The sequence below is a fragment of the Cryptomeria japonica genome, chromosome 10, assembly GCF_030272615.1.
Source record: "Cryptomeria japonica chromosome 10, Sugi_1.0, whole genome shotgun sequence".
In the NCBI taxonomy this organism is placed as follows: domain Eukaryota; kingdom Viridiplantae; phylum Streptophyta; class Pinopsida; order Cupressales; family Cupressaceae; genus Cryptomeria; species Cryptomeria japonica.
This window is the reverse complement of record NC_081414.1, coordinates 497911697-497934625: the sequence shown is the minus strand read 5'-3', so window position 1 is coordinate 497934625 and position 22929 is coordinate 497911697.

Sequence of the window (22929 nt, the reverse complement as noted above, 5' to 3'; positions counted from 1 at the left end):
AACCAGTCAATCCTTATATGGTCAAAATTATCAGTATTTAAAAGATAATATCCTTCCTCTTGAATTATCTCGTAATCGGAGAAGAAACTTTATCCGTCAGTCCTCTCGCTATACTATTATTGCTGATATCCTATATAGGTGTTGTCTAGATGGCATGTTGTTGAGATGTCTTGAAAAGGATGAATCTAAGAGAGTTCTTAATGACATTCATGCGGGTATTTGTGGTACACACACAAGTGGTTTAGCATTGGCTAAGAAACTTATTCGTATGGGTTACTTTTGGCCTACTATGGAAAGAGATTCATTCACATATGCTAGAAAATGCAAACAATGTCAGATCCATGGGAATCGCATTCATGCGCCAGCACAAGAGTTATATCCTATGACAGGATCATGGCCATTTTCAGAATGGGGCCTTGATTTGGTAGGAAAGATCAATCCCTCATCTTCGAGTGGACATAAGTTTATTCTGATTGCTACTGAATATTTTACTAAGTGGATTGAATTAGTGCATTTAACAACAGTGACAAGAAAACAAATATCATCATTCATCTTGAATTATATAATCTGTCACTATGGAGTTCCTATGATCATTATCACTAATAATGGAAGACCATTCAAAAATCAAGATGTGAAAGAGCTATGTGAACAGTTTCATATCCAACATAGGTTTTCTACTCCATATTATCCACAAGGTAATGGTCAAGCTAAGGCATCAAACAAAACTATCTTGAAAATCTTGAAGAAAACAGTCAATAAAGCTGGAAAAGATTGGCACATTCAATTAAATCCTTCTCTTTGGGCATACCGAACTAGTGTCCGCACTCCAATAGGGGCAACTCCATATTGTTTGGTCTATGGATCAGAAGCCATATTACCTATAGAAGTAGAGATACCTTCTCTATGAGTATCCTTGCACGGTCTTATACTAGAAGAAGAGCAACGAGTCTCTCGACTCCAAGAACTAGAACTGATTCAAGAACGTCTCCAAAATGAGACAGAACATTTTAAAGTATACCAACAAAGAATGGCAAGAAGCTATAACCACAGAGTCAAGCCATGTATTTTCCAGATTGGAGATATAGTTCTAAGAGAAAATCCAAGAAATCAACAAGACCGGGAAAAGAAGGGAAAATTTGAACCGAATTGGCTAGGACCTTTTGTCATAGTAGCAACATATGGATCAGGATCATACAAGTTATCTACCCCTAAAGGTGATTGGTTTGATGAACCTATCAATTCTATCCATCTCAAGAAATTCTATGCTTGAGAAATAAAGTCGTGAAAAAATAAACAAAAAGCATATAAAGTCCTGAAAAAAATCAATAAAAAGCATATAAAATCCAAAAAAAAAATGCAATAAATTTAGATGGTGAAAACCTGGTAAACAGGCGGTATCTAAAAAGTGAGTTCCTCCATCTATGAGATCGCTTTGTGCACCTATCTACTCCATCCTATCACATTCATCACTTACATCTATCTTACCTTATCCATTCCATCTTTCGTCTTTCGTATCCATTTTTCTCTGAACCATTTAGCAAGAAATATGCAGCTTACCAATAGTTATCAATCTTTGACATACTTGTCATAGTCATTGTCTTAGATTTTATCAAAATCAATCATATCTACATTTTTATCCTGCCATGGTTTGGATCTTGATCAATTCATATATTCATAATAAATTTTTGTTTCCACTAGGGGCAAAATCCTAATTCCTTTTGCTAAGGTGATCTTTTGAATCTTTGAAAATCCAAAACATTCAAAAAACTTAGAAAAACCAAAAACATCTAGGATTTTGAAATAGATGACGAGAAACAAAGAAACAAAAATCAAGGCATTTCATCAACAACTGAATCATGAAACTCAAAAAATGAAGAATCAATCAGCAAGTAATAAAGGATTATCAAAGATCATTCATTAAGATTATTATATCAGTTAATGACCATAAGAACATGTGAATGATATACAAGATTCAGTGTTTCTAGCTTGATTTTATTGCTAGTCATGTACTCTATGCAACTCAAGGATGTCCATGACTAGAGAAGCTATGATGAGGCATGATTATTTTCTTTGATTTTTGTTTGTGGTTTATCTCTTACTACGATATGTACTTGTCTAAGGATATGACCGGTAAAAGATCAAGGAGGACGTTCCAAGTCATGCATGAAGGGGATAATCCTTGTCTATTCTGCAAGCAATACTCAGGTCAACTTGATCCATTATATCAATTTGCTTGTATTAACTTGCTATATCAAAATCCATGTAAGGAATACTCGGGTCATCTTGAATCATTATGTCAAGTTGCTTGTATTTTCTTATAACATTTTAAAGCTCAATGATGAAATCAAGCACTATTACAAGATAGCATATGAAGAATGGTAGTACAATTTTTAGTTAGATCATTTCATTAGCTCATTATTCGTCTGCATTATAAGCATTCATGGTCAGTTGCATTATAAGCATATCATTTAATTTCCAGATCAATGGTCATAAATAAAGATTGAGTATACTTGGACAAACAAAAACAATTTGCATTTAACCATTATAGGTGCATTCTTTTTAGAAACATTTTAATCATCATTCATTTCATTTATTTGCATTTTATCATTGCATTAGTTTGCATTAAATTAAGTGCATTTTCATTTTTATTTCATCATATAGTGTATCATCATTATTATTTGCATTATCATTTCATAAAGATCGTTTAGTTGCATCTTTGCACTTAGATTCATAATCATTATAAACATTACATATAAAAATACAAAAACATTTCATATAGATCATTTGCATCATCATCAAAAGCAAATCAATCATTCATTTGCATTCCATATAAATCATTACATTTGCATCATTTAAGATAGTAATCATTTTAATTTGCATCCAAGATCATCAAAATCAAAAATCAAAACAAAAACATATAATCATTGCATCCATATCATCATCACATAGAATAACATGCATAAAGAAACACCATCCATATAATCATTGCATCCATATAATCAAGGCATATAGATCATCAAATAAAATAACATGCATAATAAAGTTCATCATCATATAGAGTCCATGTCTGCATATAAAACAATAAAAAGTCCAAGTATACATGATATAAGATAAACAATACAAGTGCCTCCACATCAAGTCACAATTGTCCTGTACCACTACCACCTGACTTTGTCCGTCTCTATGGTTGTGGGCGAGAAGATCCTCCAGATGTCTGTCTCCCATGCTCACCACTCCTCTGAGGAGGTCCCATGACCCCACCACTACTAGTGTCCATCAACAAAGTAGTATGATAACTACCTTCTCTCTGGCTCTCTGCAACTACCTCCTCATATCATCATTGCCAATGGGAAGTCTCCTTCCCAGCTTGAACTAATGCTCTAACAGTGTCAGCCGAGAGAGTACCTGATCCAACCTGCTGAATGTGATCAAGAAGGCCCTGAGCATCCTGTTGTCTCCTAACAGCTCTATCCCTCTCAGTCATAAGAGTCTGCAACTGTTCTCAAAGCTGATCAATTTGTGCTCTAAGACTATCAATGGTCTCCTGCTTTGGCACATCATGCTCTGGTACATCATGCTCTGGTACATCATGCTCTAGTGCATCCTGCTCTGGCGAATCCTGTTGTGGTACATGAACCCCAATCCCCTCCTCACCCCCAACTTTTCCAATTGTTGGAATCTCAGTCCGAGTAACTCTCCAAACCTGTCGTCTAATTAAGGGAACATGATCCTCAAGATCCTCATCATCTCCACCATGAGCTGTAATAACCCTAGGATCTAGCTGAATCTGTCCAAAATCAATGCCTCTCCCACAACCCCCATCCAATCCAGTCACCCTACCACCTCCTATCAATGGCAACCCTCTCAGTGATCTCATACCTGCCCTAAAAATAGGACTTAGCCAATGCAGAAACCCGACCATGCTTCATATGACTAAATCTGCTCTGTTTCGTTATTTCTGGAATAATAGGGTTAAGGGTGTCTTGATGTCAAACCCTTGGGATTTAAATATGGCAAAGTTAATTATGCCAGATGTGTATGTTGATGTGGATTTGATCAAAGAGTTGGCCAAACGCTATTGCCCAGTATCTAGGGTAATCAGAAGAAAGAACCAGTCTGCCCTAGTTTCAATTAACAGAGCTAGCTTTGTTGAAGCTTTCCATATTACTGGTGCTGCATGTACAAATATAGATTTGGAGTAGATTACAAAGGATTATGACAAATACAAAGGTGTTATAAGGAAGCATGCAATGCCCAGATACATTCCTAGGGTCAATAGGAAACTGGTTATAATTCCAGATAGTATCGAACCACCATTTGACATCACACCTTTCCACCATTATATGCATTGTACAATCTATGGATTATGCAAAGTGTTGGGTTTTGATGGAGATTCAATAGTGTCAGTTGAATTACTGATGATGGCTATGGGCATTCAACACCCATATGTTAACAAAGATTATGATTATGTGGGCTATGTGGTTGAACACATTCATAATGCTCTAGTTGAAATTCAGAGTGGTGCACCAAGTCCTACATTCAAGCAGTTTTCATTGCAGATGCATTTAATCTTGTTCTATAATGTTGAGTTTAGGGATTAAGAATTGGAGCTTTTCAAAGAAGAATTGGGTGTCTTAATACCAATACAAAGATGGACCCAGGTTTGGAACAGTAGTTCTCCCCATTCTTCTTTCCTTTTCTTTGAAAATTGGATTGTTTTGCCAATTATGGAAATGATAGTAATAAATAGGAAATAATTGTCAATTAATGTTAGGAGAGTTTTGAGACCTTACCAGTATGTTCCAAACTGGTCTATTTCCTATAACCGGGGGGCCTTTTTCTTTTTTGATAACTTTACTGTGATCAGAGTCTATGGGTGTCCTCAGCCTCCCCATATTTTACCAAAATTTGTTCCAATTAGGATTCCTTTTATGGAGTTTATTTGGCAATTGACCCTAGTTGAAAAAGAATACCTTGACAAACACAGGAAGAGTTCTCTTCTTCCTAGGCTTTGGGTTGTGTCTGATTTTACCATTGGTAGGAGTTCCTTTGATGAAGTAAACAATTTCCTTAAAACAGTATAGGTTGGTTAATGTTGTGTCTAGATTCTGTGATCCTGAACAATTTATTAAACGTGCCTTGCCAAAAATGACACCTTGGGCCACAATAAAGGACCATGAACCATTGGATGATGAAGATGTGGTTAGAAATTTGCTAAGAAAAGAGGAAGTACAAGAAAGGAGAAGAAAATAGAAAAATTTGATTAGAGTTGAAGTAGAATTGAAGGTTGTTGACCCTAGTTTCTCATGTTTTTGCCCTGATAACCCATACCTGGAGAGGATTAATCGAATGTTGAGTTTATATGAAACTCTGATGGAACAAATGCCTCAAATTCTAGAAGTGGTTGCTCAGCAGCAAGACCCCCAAGATGGACATTCTTCACATGGAAAGAGGCCACTTAGTGTGTCTATTGATGATGTAGAGAGTGGGGATGAAGTTCAATCTATCTGAGTGCCACCTGCAAAGAAACAAAAAACCAAAGAGGTCGGTACAATTGTGTGGAGATACCCTGCTAAAGCAATTGTTACAGAACAAGGACACTACTTTCATCAAATAAGGACACATCTCAGAGAAGCAGGGCAAAATGAAGAACAAGGAGAAACAAACGAAGCCCTTGCTCAAGGCTTTGATGAGTGTGTGATGTTGTCAAATGAGTTCATGAAATATGATGAGTTTATTAATTTAGATGAATTTAAAAGTTTTTTGACAAGGTTGAAACAAAATCAATTAAGACAAAATTTGATCATAGAGGAAGGAAATGTAGAAAAGAAAGAGGAGATCATCAAGGCACTGCAGGAATATGATCCTAACAGGGAGAAAATATCTATGGAATAGGAAAGACAATTGATTAAGAGTACTGGTATGATCATGATGTCTGACTGGGATATCCAGTCTATTTTTATTATTGATCAGATTAGGAAGCAAGAGGACCCAATGTTTAAAACTGAATTTGAAATTGGAGATGTAATAAGAGGATCGAGATTTAATCCTAAGTCAAAGACACTTGTTGCTTGTTCTTTGGCCCCTTCCACTCAAAATCCCCACCTTCTAAATATCCAAGTAGAAAAGAAAGCTGACAAAATGATCTGGAATTTGCAGAACACAACTGACATGGAGATTGCCTCATTTTTTACTCAAGTTTCTTTCATGAATTTATCAAAAATGAAGGATTTGTCAAGAAGATACACAAAAACATATAGCCAATTGATTGCATTATCTAAAAAATATGAAGAGACACTGATGAAGAAGGGCACTCTGGAGGAAGAGTTAGTGGAGTTGAAGAAAAATTTGCAAATGAGCCCCCTCCAATACATATTACAGAACATGTACAGGAAATACCAGCTGATGTGACAGCAAAAATGGAGGAATACATAGAGAAAATTGAAAAGCTTGAAAAGGAACAAAATGTCAAGGCTATCTTTGTTGTGTCAGTAATTCTAAAACACAGGATTAATGTATTGAAAGGAAAATTGATGGTAGTGCATGATTTGCACATTTCTTTGAAAGAGGCACGTAAAACATCCTCTGAGGCTGTCACTTTTCTTGGACCTTTGTTCAATGTTTGGTCAGGAAGAAGTAGATTAATGGATAAGATAGATACTGCAATGATGTATAGTGATGATTTCCCTCCCAAGATCAGTGACACTAAAGACATGGTGGAGGTAATGAATGCAGCTTATGCATTTTTCACATGGAAGGATGTGCTTATAAATGAAAAATTGCAGACATTTGGGGAAGGTTATAGTAAATTGGTGCCTTCAATTTGTGGTAGTAATGGAGATTTAAAATCAGTTTCTGATTGGACCAACGAATTTGATTTGATTGTGGAGGAAGAAGAAATAATCAAGCATATAGATGAACAGGTTGATGTTGATTTCCTTAATGGTATGCTTGATTCACTTTTCAAGGTTGAGGTTGACCATGCAAAGTTTATTGTTGAGGCCAAGGCAGTTACAGATGCCAGATGGACAGATTTAGTTGTAAAGTTGGAAGAGGTAAAGGCATTCAGTTGGCTAATAGACAAAGAGGTGGACAGATGGCAAGCCATGCTAAAGAAAAAGAAGAAATGTCAGGTTGCTACCCAAGATTCCTCACAATAATTCTAAGCTTGTTGAATCCTCATCTTATAAAAGGATTCCAAGATTAATTTGAGAGGGATGGCCACTTTTTCTTTTTGATCGATAGAGAGGGATGGCCAGTTGGCCACTTTTATTGATGTTGAAAACTCTGATATAGTTATAATAGTTCAACTGTTCAAGAATTTGATAAGTGCATAGCTAAATCACATTTTGAATTTACTTTTTGATATCATTATGAATATAATATCAATATCATTTGCAGTTTGAGATCTTCACATATTTGTCTTTGTGTTGAATTTATGTTTTCACTGTGAATTTAATGGTCAAGGGTTTTTCAGTTTACGTATGAATCTGGGTTGTGTATGTAATGGCATAATCATTCCTATTTATCTACAAATGAATCTTATTGAAGTTTATTATCAGGTTGTCTTTGAATTATAGGTGACTCTATGCCCTAGGATAAGGCAGTGGTCTATTGTCTTGATGTTGACTTGGTGAAGTGACCTTCCAATTTTAATAGTTGATTCATTGTGGGTGAATATTTTTTCTTGTTTGCCTTTGATTATGAAATTGTGATTTGTCTATAACATCTATCATGGAGTTGGATCCTCAAAATATATTCCCTTTAATTGAGTTGCATGCATGATTTACTAAGTATGTTGTATTCCTATCTATTGTGGTGTTTGATACTTTCATTCTTAATACTCTTATGATTTTATATGCTATGGATGTTTATGTAATATATATGGAGGTGTTCTATGACTATCATGTACATGTTTTCCCTCCTCCATAAAGTTGGCATTTACTCATGCCTATAATCCGCCCACCAATTACAATGAGGTGAATCCTTAATATGATTCCAGACTAACATAAATTTTGCATTCCTGGGCATAATAGGAAGCATTAAATGAAAAATTACATACACCATAACAATGCAACAAATGAAAAAAGTTAAAACTTATGATTCTAATCATTTGAAAGAGATAGAATTATAAACCAGAAAGAAATAGATCATAATTTAATTTCTACTTAATTAAATTACTACTTTTGTCGACCGTCACAAAATAAATTTATATATAACTCCAAGAACCTGCACAAAGCTTGACACTAAATGCTTTTCATTTGCTCTATAAATGACTATACAACTTGCTTCCCTCACCTAGAGTCTAGACTCACTACTAGAACCAGAAAAGGAACCCCAATGACTATACAACTTGCAAAACTACTTGAGCCATGCCATTATCACCCTGATGCCTTCAGATGAAATGTGAGATGTTACGTTTTGTCCAACAGATCATTTCCAAATAGAGGAGGAAGCCTTCATGCCCAGGAATAGAGAACATGGAAAGAGGATCTCGAGCCTTCATTCCCACGATCAGGGAAAGTGGAAAGAGGAGCTTTAGGGTAAATGTAATATGTTGGAGAGGGGTTGCAGCTTCCATGTCATCATAAAGATGATTGGCTTCCACTCCCCACCCAAACAAATCCTTCTTTCATTCCTTTGCGGGATCCTTCTTCCAACCCCCTGCCATCCTGTGGCAAAGTAGAAGCAAATGATGTGCCATGCTTGGCCTTTCTTGATAAGAAAATGCTTTCACACCCCTCGGGCAATCCTTCTCACTTTTACAACCCCTCTGGCAATAAACAAACTCACATAGGAGAAAACAAAAAAACACCCATCCGGTATCACAGAGCATACAACAACTACATGCACGATCTTGCTCAAACATCATCTTCCTTTCTGAGGAAAAAACCACTCTCAGAAAATAAAAAAGGTTTCTTTTCTCTTCTACCAATTAAGTCACCACTCCATTATGTTTATAACCTTTTAACACTTCATTTGGTGATGCTCATTCACATGAAAAAATCATCATTTTAGTGCTTTTCAACATGACTGTACACTCTAGAAGTCATGCCTATCAAATCCACTGCATCTACTAAGGCTCATCTATTGTGAACGATTTTGTTCTGATTTTATTCCTCCTTGATTGGACAAATTCTGCTTCAGAATCCCTGACAACAAACAACCTGAGCTCTGATTTCTCAGAGAAATCCATGATCTCCCATCTCTAACTCAGAAGCTATCCAATCCTTTTATGCCTCTGAAACCATCATCCTCGCTTGTCTAATCAATCTCGACTCAGGAGAAACCTTCAAACTAGTCCCTCGAGAATGAGTCGACATCCAAGCCTTAAAAATTCCTCGTACATATTATCTTGCCACCACAGTTGTCACTAGCTCTCATGTTTCTTTAATGTTAGCATTTTTAGGTTGTGAGCTACCGACCAGATACTTTGTGGTTAAGTTTTATGGTTATCGCCAACTCGCGAGGTAAAATGTCTGAAGATGTGATCAAGCTGTGAGCTGGAGACAAGTTGGTTTGGGTTTACATCGCGAGATCTCTAGCTTTTTGGGTGTTAGCGTTTTATGTTACCGAGCTGGAGATTGTTAATGAAATTTCTTTGGTCGCAAGGTCTCAAGTTGGTCTGATGTCATACATTATATCCGCGAGAGTTAGCGAGTAACTCATTTCATACAGTTGTCGCTAGCTCTCATGTTTGTTTAATGTTAACATTTTTAGGTCGCGAGCTAGCGACTAGACAATTTGTGGTTAAGTTTTATGGTTATCACCAGCTCGCGAAGTTAAATGTTTGAAGACTTGATCAAGTCACGAGCTTGTGAGTGAAGTGCTAGTGGTTAAGAGATAAACAGTTTTATGTTGGTGAGTATGCGATAAGGGTTAAAGTTACCACTATCTCCTAGTCATTGCGGTGACGAGGACTTAACATTTTGTGGTCGAGAATTGGTGAGTGGTAATTCAGTTTCCCTTAGTTGCTAGATCTCGAGGTTATGAAGGCTTACCATTTTTAACTTGTGAGTTGAGATAGAGTCATAAGGGCTTGTTGCTAGGTCACGAGATTTTCTAATGGGTAGTGTTTTAGGCAGAGAGTTGACGACTGTGTGCCACATGTTTTAATGACTTAATATCTTGAAATCACCAATATATTTTTTTATGATTTGAAAATAGCTTGAAATCGCCAATATTTTATTTTATGGCTTGAAAATAGGTTGAAATCGCCAATATATTTTTTTAATGGTTTGAAAATAGGTTGAAATCGCCAATGCAAATATTTTTCTGGTTTTAGAAACATTACAATTCGCCCATGCAAATATTTTTTTGGTTTTAAAAACATTACAATTCGCCAGGATTTTTCATGAACTTTGAGCGATCACGGATAATTCACTAATGGAGATTATTATTTTTTCTCTGTAAACCGCAAAAAATCACCAGTAAAATTAAAATTTTCCTCGGGAATTATACAACTTTCGCCATGTTTTGACACCTTGTCCAAGGGGGGGTTTCTTAAAGTTTTCCCTGTTTGGTCTGCATTTGGATTTATGATTGGATTGATCCAACTTGGTGTTACACATTTCATGTTGGGTGTTATGTGGTTTTTGGAAGCCGACTTAGTAAATGATTCTTTTTGTTGATGCAGATATATAAGATTGATTTGGTTGATCATTTTGATACATGTGATGAGCGAAGGAAGCCTGTATGAGAGAATTTGTAAGTTTGATGAAGATTTTAGTGCTTAGGTGTGTGATAGAGTAGTATTACAGAGAAAAATGATAGATCAGTTGCAGGAGACAATCAGAGCCTAACCGAAACTGTATTTTGGCATAGTTAGATGCTACACTTTAGTTCAGTTATCATTGTAATCATTTTGTAATATCCTATAAGGTAGTGAGCCTTCCTCCAAGTTGTAGCCCTTTTGTAATTGAGCAGTGAGCTCTAGGTAGTGTGCCTGAATGCAAGTGCATTCCCCTTTTGTAATATTGTTCTACTACTAGTCATAGTATAATAATATTGTGGGTACTTAATCCCACCATGGTTTTTCCCTTTCTAGGTTTCCACATAAAAATCTTGGTGTTATGGTTGTGTGGTTGTTTATTTTACGTTTCTGCACTTTGATTACTTTCTCATGCATCTGGTGGTTTAAGAATCAGATTAATAAGTTTGCAAGTTATAGAAAACTGATTCACTCTCCCTCTTAGTGTTCATAGATTCCAACAGTTACTTCCTTGGTAGCTCAACACATGTATTCTTTATCTACAATCTCACTTGGGAGAGACTTCCTCGGTAGTGAAAACCTTTCCATAATGGTGAGAAAAAGCCTAAAGAATATCTAGTATCTCAAAGAGAAACATCTCACTTTCTTGGATTTTTTATTTGTAGTGAGGAGTGACGAGCATGAAGAGCCACAAAAAATTCATTAGAATCTCAGTCACCCACTTTACGCAAGTGCATTTGGCATGGATATGAGCTTCTCTAATTGCATGATTATCGACAATATGTTTTTGTTGATGAAGCTAAGACATGTGGACTTGCAAAGAGAATGGATTAGCAAAGAGTGCCTTTGTGCCACATTGAAGATCTAAGAGGGGACCCTTATAGGATTTCCAACAAAAAAATGGCCAACTATCGACCATAAATGTAGAGAAAGTGGTACATGTATTGAATAGCATGATTCCACCAAGCAATCCACCCAGAGTGCTAAGAGTGATAACTTTCCAAGTTCTAAACCCTATGAATGTTGGTCAGTGTGTGTTGGTGACTCAACAAAGAAGTATTTAAAAAAACTAGGTTTTAGAAGGTCGCTTCAGACCCACTTGCCAATTAATTCTAAAATTGATGGAAAAGTGCTTTGACAAGGTATCCTTGAGAAGATAAATCACCATAAGATATTGATAGGAGGAAAAAGATTTAAAAAAATATCATGTTGTTATCATGGTAGATCAAGTCGTTTAAGGACTCTACCATTTCCCACTTGGAAATTACTCCACATATGCCAAACAACTTGAGAGTGGCAGCAGAAAGAGTTGGGATCATAAAGAACCAATTTATTATGCATATAAAACCAAGCCTCTCACTAACCAACTATCTAGAAAAAGGGCAAGGACCTCTCTTTATCAAAAGCCACCTCAACCATATTAAAGTCTTTGCACAAAACCCAAGCGGTAGAGGGAATTGAATCTATAATCTACTATTAGAGAATAGATTTATCAACAACATCATTGGAAGCATAAACATTAATGATCTCAAAAGAATGATTATCAATTGACATGAGGATCCACACAATAATTTGCATTAGATTAGACCCATGGTCAATCAAAAAAGAATGCCACCATGGTGCAAGAAGGGTGATAACCCCTCCAAAACTAGCCTCATGATTTGAGGGAAAACTGGGGCAACTGGCCAAATAACTTGACATGTTGTAGAAAGCATGAAAGAATCTATTTTAATTTCTTAATGACATAACATATCAATACTAGGATAATTTGTCTAGTATCCCACACAAAATACTTCCTAGTGTGGTAAATGAGACCTTGGACATTCCATGAGAGAAAATTCATGACTGGGTTCCTCTAAAGAGGAGTAATGATTTTGTAACAAGTTTGAAGACTTTTGAAAACCAAGCATACCATTCCTTTTCTTTTTTGCAATAAAATCGTCTTCCTCTGCACACGCAGAAGGGTTGCAACAACAATGCAAACTCTGCAGTTGAGAAGAGAGAAGCGAGGCAAACTAAGGCTTTCACATAAACTTTGGTTGAATAGGAATCTCAATGTTGATGAAAATGGCACTATCTTTCCCATTTGAAGAAGGGTTTGAATCAACATGTTGACTATTGCATAGCAGTGGGCTCCAGGGGCTCACTTTGCTTACTATTGGACATGACACAATTCCTCTTATGAGTCACTATAGTCCACTTCTCCCCTAGTTTAGAAACATCGAGAGCACACAAAGGGTCAAGAAACTTTGGAGGGGTCTTAACCTTCAACACAAACAATGGGTAATCTTTAATTTTATGCTCTAAGGATTGACAATAGAAGCACATATCTGGTAAATTCATATAGAGCACATGTTAAGGGTGACAAATGCCTCCAATATAAATATTAATCATGTCTTTGAGGTCATTAGATAAATGCACTTCGACGTAGACCTATTTCTAGGGTTGAGCATGATAAAAATGGTTGACCTTGACACAAATGGCATTCCCAAGAGAAGAAGAAATAGCTGGGAGAAAATGTAAACATGGGAAAGGAAGACATGAGAACTCGAGTCATAAAGGCAAACAAAGTTTCTTATCATAAGAGAGAAATGTCTCCAAACCAAGGTTGAAAAACTAGCAGAAACAACTATACATACCATGGGACATGTTGAAAAATAGCCTAAACATGGTTGACTATAATTAAACGGAAAAGAAAAAACCCTTTAGTGAGGTTTTGAACCCCATCAAGACAAATTACATGAGGGGCCCATGAATTGGCAACCCAATCTTGTTGCATGCTTTCAGGAGGGACTCTGCCAACAAAATAACGAATAAGAGTATGCTACTCTAACCATCGACGTGCATAATCAAATTCTAGAATGGGTAAAACCACTTCTGCAAGGGTCTCAAAATGCCTACCTCGTGAAATAATTTGGGCACAAATTTTTGGGGTCACTTGTTTAGAGGAGCTATTTTTCATAGATGCCAAAATATCAACACAAACAACAACTGTTGGGTTGAAGTTGGCCAAGGCCATTAAAAAATAAATCTCTTGCAATTAATGCAGTATGATGCAAGACCAGATGACAAAGAGAAACCAAAGTGTGCAAAAAAAACCAAAAACTCTCAAAGTTAAGATTTTGGAAGAGGAAGAAAAGAAAAATTCAAAGGGGGTTGGAAATAAGCAACTATAATATAAAATTTTGAATTATCCATAAAGAGGTGGAATCCCTACTAAAATAGAGAATAAATAGGTTAAAAAAAGAGGAGGGTGTAATTGTAACAAAAGAGGAGGAACAATGTATAGGGATCCTCATTGAGTGATTTAAGACATCTTTTCTCTTGGCACTTTTTGATATTCTTCACCAAATTTTTACTAAGGAGGGAATTGAAATTTGGTGTCTTGATATGGTTGTCATGCCTTCTATATTATTTCTAATGGTATTCCTAAACCATTCATGTTTCAAATTTATTCTCCACCTGTTTATTTTGATGTTTGAGTTGAGATGTAGGAGAATTTTCAATGTAGGGTTATATCAAATTTCCTCCAAAGGAGAAAGATGTGGATCTCCATTTTAAAGTTTTGAGCTTGCAAGTGTCTTGCAACACATTTTTATTACAAATTAATACATTGCTTTAGCGCTTAAGAATCTGGGGGTTTACAACCCAAAGGTTTTCTCCATGTATAATGGGTTTTCTTCTACTCCATTGGTTATTCTTCTATTCTTCTTCATTCTTGTACTTAGATGTTTTAATTTGCATGTCATTATGTTGTCAAAATTTACTTAGATCTAAAATTTAGATTATTTTCCTCAACGTTAATGTGGGAAATTGTGTGTCCTAGTTGTATTTTATGGGCATAGTTACATGCAATCAAGCATGTTGATGAAAAAAAATATACAATGTTTGTTTTTTATTAAGAAAGCAACAAGAACTAGGGTGTTGACCCTTTATACAACCGTCCAAAGGCAGTAAAAGAGACCAAAAAATAAGGGGGGAAACCTCAAAAAAACACAGTCAGACAGGCCACTAGAAAACCCTATCAAACCAATAAACACCCAGAACCCCAATCAAGGAAGCAAAGAGACACCCAAGCCCTGACAAGGAGGGGTTTGGGGGAGCGGAAAAGATTTCCCCTTCTACCTATGACAAACCACAGTCTAGACTATACTATCATTAGGACCATCAAAGGAGAGATCTAGTGGGGAAGACCCCATTAAAACACAATCAGAGGCGCCAATAGAGTGGTGTTGTAGAACCGCAATAAGCTGCCACAAAGGAACAACATCAGGAGAAAATTCAGTAGGAGCGGAATAGAGCTGCAAATCAAGAGAAACAAGAGTTCAATCCTTAGGGACAACAACAGTAGCACCGACATCGGCATCATCGGCAATGAGAGGTACTTCAACAATGTTTCTTTTTGTCACAACAATGACATTTTTGAATAAGTTTCGGATTAAAAATATATTCATTGGGTTTTTTCTCCTTTCTCTAATTTTTAAATTTTCAAGTTATACACACACACACACACATATATATTACTTTTTTGTGATCCAAGTTGAAAAATTATGTTTGTGTTAGCGATCTCCTATATAAAAGTGATACAATTTTGAAATTTCACCCACCTACCAAAATAAATATGTTTTACCTACTAATGTGATCAAAATTATCAGTTGATTGTTAAATATTTTTTTGGTTGGTTAATCCAACACCATAACCTTTTCTTGCATTTCCAATTCCTATTCTTGAAAATGTCTTGTTGAAGGATAGCTTTACGTATTTTGGATAAGAGTGCTAGATGGATGAGATTTGATTGTGTAATGAAAGAATGAGGTTAATCCATTTGCAAGGGAGAATAAAAGGGTTAAAAGTAGCATCTTTTGATTGGATCCATGATTAGGGCAAAGCTTGGGAACAAATGGAGGGTAGAGATTTACTCAATCTTGATGGAGGGTGAGGATTGAAAAATGGTCTTTTGGAGACTTGTGTAGTATTGAATTTATTTATTTCAAACAAAATGGTGGAGGAATGTGTAAATAATTATATAGCTAACTCAACTTGATTTGTTTCTTCAACCAACGGTGAGGGAGATTTTAGAGGAATTAAATAAATAGTTTATATTCAATACTTGGTATATTTTACTAGTGTTAGAATATCAAATAGATCAATTAAATAAATAATATATATTTCACTAACATTGAAATTGTATATATGAGATAGTCCTAGTGTGATGATAATAAGGAATGCATTTTAGGTGTCTACACTACTCAATAACACAAGTTTTCTCTTTTGAGGAAAAATGCTCTAAAAGATTACCTAGAAAGAATATTTTTGTAATAGCATAAAATTTGATTTTGGATGCCTTATTAATGAAATTTTCAGAGGGATTTTGAGCTAGAAACATAGTAGGCTATGTGTAGCATTAAAAAATTGAGTAGTTGTGAAAGATTCATTTTGATTGTAGAAAGTTAAAATTTTCATTTTCATTTATCCAAGGGGCACGCATTAACCTAGCACCCTAGAAAGCTAAATTTTATATGAGAAGATAATGGTAAGGTATTGCACCCAAGGTTAATGGAAATAAGAATGAAGATAAGTTTTAACTAATAGCTGGGGGTCCATAGGTGTCTATCACACTAGTCCCAAGGAATAAGATCTCATTAAATATATTTTATAAATGGTCAATGTGAGGAAAGGATTATGAAATAGGGGAAACCAATGAGAAATAAAAAATAAAATAATAGTAAATAAGGTCTAGACACATAAATTGGGCTAGGAGACATAAACAATCCCTTGTTCAACCATAATAAGACATGTTTCATGACTAAGAGATAACTGGTGTTCTCACATCGTTTAAGGACTTTATCTAAGTTTTGAATCACCTTTTTCATAAGTGTCACCATAAAATTTAGATTCATCCATGTAGAACTCTACACAATCATTAAAAAGTTTAGCAAAAATAGCTAATATTGCTCTCTAAAAAGTAGCTATAGCATTGTAAAGCTTAAAGGAAAAGACTTGATAAGCAAAGATCCCCCATGGGCATGTGAAGGTGTTTTTTCCTTGATATTTTAGGGCCACTTATATTTTATTATATCCACTAAACCCTTCCAAAAATAAGGAGTTTATTTCAACTAGATCAACAAGGACTTGGTCAATGAATGGTAAAGGGATATAATCTATGTAGGCTACCTTGTTTAGTTCCCTACAATCTCCAAATATTCTCAAAATCCTACCTATATTTGGGAGAACAACCAAATTTGAAACCTATTTCCTATCAAGGATTATATATATGAACCCTAATTCGATAATTTTTTTAATCTCCGTCTTAACTATTTATCAAAGAGCGAGGTTAGCCTTCATTATGGTTGGTGAACGGATCTAACATGCTCAATGTAAATGTGATGAGTGAAAATACATAGATTTATACCTTTTATGTCCTTATAAAACCAAGAAAAATCTCTAGATTGGTTTACTATAACATTAAATAATTGAAACTCTTGTTGATCCTTAAGCTATCAATTGATATTTAAAAATTTACTAGGTAATAGTATTATTGGCTTATTCCTTGGGTGATTATAGTAGAACATATAGGTTTCATTCATTAGGGTATTAAGAAGAAATAATGGGGTTGTACCATATGGAAGGTGGTGATATATTTTAAGAAACACACATTCCTTGGGATTAAAATAGTTAATGAACAATAAAATATTGTGAGAAAGTTCTTTTTTGTTTCAAGAAAATTCTATTATGCTTGTTTAAATATGGATTTGAAGAGTATTGTTTATTTCAATATTATATTCATCATTTGTGTTTGAAATATTTTCAAATTATAGATCATTATTTAATTCATCACTATGTTTTTGAATTACAACCATTGTTAATGAAGCCAAAATTTCTTGTTTGCCATTATGAATTGGTTTTTCTACCCATATATGATCATACTAATCTATAGATGGTTGGTCAAGAGGATACAATGATAGTTTTTTTAATTATTTATCCCATTAGAACTAGTCATTCTCAAAACCTCTAGCTTATTAGGGTTACAATAATAGCTTTCCAAGGTCTTTCTAATATCGATAGGTAAATATCCTTAGTGTTATGTGACTAAATAACCTAAATTCTATAAGATTTTACTAAGTTTCAACTATGAATTTTTTTTTATAAGACCACTTTTGAAATAGCAATAAATTGGTTTTCCATAATAATAATAGTACTTGTAGGTTTTCTAATGATGACATTTCCATCACATCTAAAATCAAGAAATTAATAGCAATTCCAAAATTCATCAATAGATATAGAAACTACAAGCCTATTAGGATTGTCATAGTCAAGTGGAAAAAAATTATTGGAAGGAGGTAGACTAGGTATTTATCAATTTGGACAATGTTATTTTGCTTCTTTTTCCTTGATATTCTTATGCATAATTATTTAACAAATTGATTTAGTTGTGGTATTTCTTTGATTTTTTATAATGGAACTTTAATATACAACCATTTGATTTCTTCTATAAAGTGAGTTTCATACAAAGTGGTTGGTTTCAAGGGACATTTTGGGGTGACTTCTTTAGTCTTTGGAAAACAAAAATTGTTTGAATAGATGGCATCCATATCGTGTTCTAAGTTTATCTCTTGGAAAAGATCTAGAAAGGGGGTTTTGTAACATTTTAAGGGGAATTTATCGAATGGTTATTAAAAGAATTCTCTAGATAATCTTTTTATAAAGACTTCGGGTTGGCTCTGGAAGATAATTACAATTTTTTTTCCAAAGAAGCTTTAAGAGTAGCTTCTAAAGATGACTTTAGAGGATTTTTCAAGGTATTTTCAAGGCTATTAACATAAATAGATATTTTATAGGGTTCCTTAGCAGGTTGCATATCACTCTAGTTTGTGTGATTGTCTTTTAATATAAAAGCATTTGGTCATTTCCCTTATTATTTAAATTTGGTAAATTAATGTGGTAGATGTAAAGTGTTCTTGACCTTAGTTGCATGGTTGCATAATGTAACATGTTAATTCCAATCATGTTCTCCTTTTAGTTGAGTACACAAGTGAAATGGTGAAAAAATAATCTTAGCATAACATGTGTATCAACCTAGAATCAATATTTCCACTATTTCATTAAAGGGATAAGAGGCATGAATGGTTTTGACTTTAGACCATAAGGGAGAGCCAAACTTTACTAAATCTAGACCTAGGTTTGTCTTTTGTGATGTGGGTGATGTGATTGATTAAATGTATGAAAATGTATTAGTTAAATAAGACAATCATGAACAACATTGGCATAATGCATGAAATTAAGAATAAAAATGCATAATACAAATACAAATCTAGAAATGAAACACAAAGAAGCAAATGTGACAAAAATCAAGAGCTATCTAGGTAGGATAGAGGTGCTAAGTCTTGGAGTAGGCTTATGTAGAAGGCAATATCAACAATAGGATCTATAGGTTTTTTAGGAGTTATCCTCAAAATATGGGGCAAACGTGGGAGGATACTAGTGCGTAGCTCTAGTGTTTGAGGATTTGTTACTGTTTGAAGTCTGGGATTGTTCGTCCAAGTACATTCCCCATCCCCCTATTGTTGCCCCTTCATTTGGACCCATTATTGCTCTTCTTTATATTGAAGGTCTTTCCAACAAGATTGCCAAGATCCTTCTTAAAAAGGGTATTTGTTGCCCCTTCAAACCCTTTTGCACCCTTCGAAATCATATCCCTTCTCCCAAAGACTCCATTGACCTTCTTCTCAACCCTGTTGTTTACAACGTGGTATGTTCTTGTGGCACTCCTTATATAGGTGAGATAGGTTGTTCTATCAGCACCAAGACTAAAGAACATTGAGTGAACATCAGACATGAGTGCATCCTAAAATCTGCACTTGTCGAGAAATCCTCGAAAACCAAGTGCTACATCCCCTTAGAAGAAAACTAAATCTTAGCCAAAGAAGATAATTAATTCAGTAGGAAACTCAAAGAGGTCATTCTCATCCACAATCACCCATCCAACCTTAATCAGGATGGTGATTGGATTCTCAGGTCTACCTGGCACCCTCTTATAATAGCATTAAGGAACCAATTTTGCCTCTCTAGCTCTCCTTTCTTCTTGTCTGCTTCCTTTAGCTCTCTTCAGTTTCCTCCCCCTTCTTGTGCTTTCCTTTCCCTCTAATTTATTCCCCTCATGTTTTTTCTTAAATTTCGCCTTTTTTTTCCATTAGTATTATTATTGAGCTTTCCATGTTATATTTTTATCACATTCTATTGTTTCTTTCTTCCCATTTTCTTTTTCTTTTTCATGAATTCCTCTTTTTATATTATTTATTTCATATTATTTTTGTTTTATTTCATTTTTCATCTTTGCTTGTGTCTTAATTCTCCCCTTTTTTCCTTCCATTTGCTTTCATTTTTTATATATTATCGTATTAATATCAATTTGTAGTTGATTATAATATTACTCTAACTATCATTATTTTATCTAATTCCATTTGTATATTATTATATTTTATTGCTATTATAATTTCACTTTCTTTTCTTTTTATTTTTCATTTTAGCCTATGCTCTTTAATTTCCTTTGGCAATTTCCTTCATTTTTATTTTAGTTCTCTCATTTTTATTTGTCTTTAATACCATTATTATTTTTCTTCTTACAATGGTTATCATTTATCTTGTTTTTCCTTTCTTCTCTTTATTTATATTAATTTTATTCTAGCTTATTAATCAATTTTTATGTTCTCCTAGTTCTTAATATTTTGTGCTTTTGATTTAATTCTAAATTTATTAGGCTCATTTTTGTTATTCTTACATTAATAACATAAATAATATTAGTCTTTACAATATACTAGATTATAATATTTTTTCATTTATTTTTAGCAATTTTTTGTTTTGATTTATTTTCCTTATGTTTATGTCTATATTTTTTAGTTTTTTCTTCCCTTCTTTATTATCTTTATATTTCATTCTACTTTAATCTTGCATAGTTTAAATTTCATTCCTTACTTTATTTTTCTTCTATATTTTATCATGATTTTTCATTGTTTTATATTTTTATTATTATTTTTATATTTTCTTTCTTTTAGGATATTAATATTCTTAGTTTTTTATGTTTTTTGTTTAAATCATTTTTATTTGATTTTTAATATTTCTTGGTTTAATTTCTATAGGTTCTTTGTTTTAATTCTTATACAGTTCTTACTTTTATAAATTTTTATATTATTTTCCTTGATTATATATTTATTATTTAGTTTTAAATTTATATATTTTCTTATTTCATTTTTAGAATTAGTGCTTATTTCTTATTATCTTAATTGTTCTTTTTTCCTTGAATTTATTTTATATCAATCTATTACTTTAATTCTTGATTTTATTTAATTTTTTTATATATTTCAAATCTTCGTCCTGTTTAGTTTTCATTATCCCTCCTCTCTTCTTGTTTTCCACGTATCCTTTTCTTTCCCTTTTCATCTCTCTATTTTTGTCCCTAACTCTTTGGCTTGTGTGTCTTTGTTTTGTGTCATCTCTCTCTCTCTCTCTTTCTATTTATTTTTCTTGGTCTAAAAACATTCTTTCTATTTTCTTTTCTTGCTATTGATTTTTGTCCTGATGATAGATCATCGTGTTTGATCCAAAAAATTGGCAACAAAAAATTTACATGATCCCAATTAAAAAAAAAACAAAAAACTGCATGGTCCCAATTAAAAAAAAAACAAAAAAAAAACTACATGGTCTAATCCAAAAGTAAGCATATTGATCATTATGGACTATGAAAGCTTCATGAATTTGAATGTATACTCTATCCACCTATAGCTTCTAATCATTGTTACTATTTAGATTTGAACCTCCACACACAAAAAGAGGGAGGAAATGGTTGTTCTATATAGGGGCTTTCCTAAGTCAAACCCCATGTTGGTGTTCCCACCACAACAATAATGATGAGTGATGGCCCATGGCATGCTCCCTCGGGTGTAGAGGTAAATGAAAGAAATAAATAAAAATGCTTACTCATACACAAAACCCTTTCTTGATCTTATGTTAGGTTATGTATAGTTTCAAATCATTCATGCAACATGATGGCCACACCAATAAAATATGTTGCAATATGCTTGATGATGATAGTCAGATTTCCCTACTTGATAGATCTATAATCTTGCAATCATTGAGTTGACTTCTTTACTTGATCATTATAATTGCATGCTAAATTTCTTACAGAATCCCTTAGATTGCTTAGGGGTTTCAAAACGGGAAAGGGAGTCACATTTATATGTGAATTGCAACTTTTCATGAATAACTTTCTGGGAGATGTCGACAATAGGATACAATCATTAAGGGCTTGACATTAACATTCAAATATTTGAACTTGGAGCCAAATTGGGAGGACACTAGCATTATACACTAGTGTCCAACCCTTTTTTGTTGCTCAAAAGGCTAGAACTAGCTGAGGTGGTCCATATGGCAGATCTAGCCTTGGGATAGGCACATACAAACATAGGTTCAAGCACAATCGCCAAGATAGGTGTTGAACCTAGAATGAAATTGTCAAGGATAAACAATTTATGGCATAACATAATTTAGCCCCTACTTTAGTAGGGTAATGGACTTACACCCATACACATGGTAAAGTATAGAGAAGAAAAGACTATATTTAAACAATAAAGAGACGTGACAACTCCAAGGTGAGAGATGTGATAGCTCCCAAACTTAAGATCCTATCAATCCTCAATGCCTGGATAAAAAGAGATCATACAAATAGAAGAAACCTACGAAGACATATACATACACATAAACTACAACATAAACATGGTTAGAAACATAAACAAATCCACACACATGAAGCATACAAGGTGCATACATTAAATATTAAATGAACCATACACGAGGCATACACAACAAGAAAAAGTCATACAAGTTATGGCATCTCGGAGTAATAGGATCCTCAAATATTGACTAGGAGCCATATCCACATGCATGCAAGGAATGGAATCTCAAACTAGTAGGATCCTCACATCCTAACAATGAGCCTTATCCACAACCAACATCCCTAAGTGAGGGGCTAGCAAAATCCATTGTTTGCTAGGTGGCTCATGAACATGTGAAGACATCACAAGGTTAGTAAGTTGTGTTATGCAAGGTGAGCTTCACAAATAAAAAATGAAAACAACATAAACTAATAAAAACCTCGTTCTATGAGGTGATTTTCAACAATATCATAAACCATAGGCCAAGAAAAATATGTTGTTTATTGGGTA